This window comes from Apis dorsata, unplaced genomic scaffold (genome assembly GCF_000469605.1).
Source record: "Apis dorsata unplaced genomic scaffold, Apis dorsata 1.3 scaffold_4, whole genome shotgun sequence".
NCBI classification, from domain to species: Eukaryota; Metazoa; Arthropoda; class Insecta; order Hymenoptera; family Apidae; genus Apis; species Apis dorsata.
This window is the reverse complement of record NW_006263307.1, coordinates 160,347-162,984: the sequence shown is the minus strand read 5'-3', so window position 1 is coordinate 162,984 and position 2,638 is coordinate 160,347. Positions and strand designations below refer to the sequence as shown.

The 2,638-nt window shown below is 33.5% G+C and overlaps 1 protein-coding gene across 10 annotated transcripts in view; it reads left to right on the top strand.

The window, feature by feature from the left end:
- The window catches only part of LOC102677413, a 32,104-nt gene that overhangs the window by 4,672 nt on the left and 24,794 nt on the right, over positions 1–2,638 (top strand). The gene's annotated exons all lie outside the window — the stretch shown is intronic.

Below are 2,638 nucleotides of genomic sequence, written 5' to 3'. Positions count from 1 at the left end.
ATATATATAATTTTCTTAGAAGAATAAATTAAGTAATTGATTGACGTGTGCACAAAATCAGAGAAATGGAATCTAAATTCGATCTCGTGGTATTCGAACCAAGAAATATCTTTGACACCTTCGATATATATATATATATATATTTTCGGAAATACGGAGCTAGGCGAAATGGTGCTGTTACGATCCCATTTTCATGCTGATAAGATCGATTTATATATACATGTACATGCCGTGATATTATACAATCTATACGTTTCAACGAAAGGTCGAATCAGTTCCTTCGAAAACGATCGCTTCTCTCGGTTGGAGGCAGATATCGATTCTCGACAGAGACGGCTCTTGGTCAGGGAATTTGAAATGCTTCTCTCGGTTATTTGGTCCGTCGATTTTGCATGCAAAACGTGTTTTCGCGTGACAGCCTCCACTGGATTACCATTGGATATAGGGCGACGATATCAAGGGATTTTATTCTTTGCAAAGCTATTGATTATTGCATTCTTCATATTCGCTACATTTTTGCATAATTTCTTTTCTCTCTCTCTCTCTCTCGAATTTTTCATCTTCCATCTTTTCTTAATTTGAACTCTAATCTATAACAAATATTATGTTATTTAAATCCTAACCTATACTAATTTTTTCGATGAAAAGAACATTGAGATTAAATGGAAAAGACTGTTAAAACTATTTTATATCGTAATAAAATAAATTGATATATTTACAAGAAGGAAAGAAAAGAAATAAAAGATGGTATTATAGTCGAGAAGGGAGAAGAGAAGATGCATTAAGCGTGATTTGTCATATTACGATAAAGCTTGGGTGAAGAAAGATCTACCCTAATTACAGTATTTATGAAAGCGCTGTGAAAGCTCTATAATACTCCAAAAAATGGAGTATTATAATTACCCAGATTTCATGTTTTCAAGTAAAAAACATGTAATTTGTTCGTTCGATGATTATAAATGGTATTAACAGCGTCGAAAGAACGTGTCTCGTATATCGTATCTTTTTATTTCATACGTATCTCTCTTTTTCTTATATCGATTTGAGTATAACATATGAGTCGATTAGAAGATCGATCTATAGAAAAATAAAATACAGATTATTATATATCTCGATATATAAAATCTCCAAATATCTTTATTACTTATAGGTTAGGTTATTTACATACAACTGAATTTTTATTTCTATGATTTTCTATATGATGAAACATATTGAATGTATCGTTTAATTCAGTAAAAAATGTAGTAGGAGGGGAATAATTAGATCTATAGATATAATAAAATACAGATTATTATACATCTCGATATATAAAATCTCCAAATATCTTTATTACTTATAGGTTAGGTTATTACTCCTGAATTTACATACAACTGAATTTTTATTTCCATGATTTTCTATATGATGAAACATATTGAATGTATCGTTTAATTCAGTAAAAAATGTAGTAGGAGGGGAATAATTAGATCATTTCGAGCGTGATAAATCTCGTTCAATATCGAAACAACAACGATATCCCGAAAATGATTTTGTCTATCTAATCCCAATTTATCGTTATTTAAATAAAACTGATCGTTAAGTAAATCCAAAAGATTTTGCATTGTAAATTTTCGTAACGAATAACTTTAAAGGTTAATCACGAAACAAAGCATTGAGAGAGAGAGAGAAAGCGCGAAGGGTAAAATCTTGGTGGTGCGACGAGAAGTGCAAGGGGTTGAGTTGGCGAACAGACGAATACAACATAGACGGATAGATGGATAAAGATGAGCATACGCTTCGAGGCTGGTCTCGTAAAATATGCAAGCTGCAATCACATCTCTTGAATAGAAAAGGTCAGGAACAGAGTGAAGAAGAAGGAGAAGTCGCGTAAGGGATAGCGAATAGAAGGAAGAGAGCAGATTGAGTGGTAGGGTGGGGGGATGCGGCGTGAGAGAGACAGAAAGTGGGAGAGAGAAGAAGGGAGGAAGAGAGAGAGAGGGGGAGGATAGAGAAGTTGCGAAGTGAAGGAGGGGGGGGGGAGAGAAGTGGAAAGAATAGTGAGTGGGGGGGATGATAGCAACGTTGAGTGTAGAAGTAGAATCGTGGACCGAGACAGATACTACTGGCAGGAAGAAAAGGGTTCTGAGAGAGGAGACGAAAAAGAGAAGGAGAGAAAGGTGAAAAAGAGAAGGAGAGAAAGCTGAAAAAGAGAAGAGGGAAAAGCGGGTACCCTCTGCGCGTTTTGAAGAGCAGCGGTCGTAATACTGCTGAAACTGCGAGTCCCTCTTCTTTCTGCTACGTTCGCGAAAAATTTTCATAACTAACCGATCTAGCGTTGTGAATTTCTGTTTCTTCTTTTTTGCTATTTTTATGATATAATTAAGGCATATGGAATAGATTTGATGGCGTGCATAATCATCTTTAGATTTATTTATCTGATGATCTACGCGTAATTTCACATTTATTAGCATATATAAACAATTTGTCTAATAAAAATTTAAATATAAATGTAAATTATAACATAAAATATTACGTATATGAAATATATTTAATTATTAAAATTAATTAAACGTTACAATTTAATGGCAGTAATTAATACAAATATTTATGCATTTTATATACAATACTTGTATACATACATGCATGCGCGAACTATAACTGC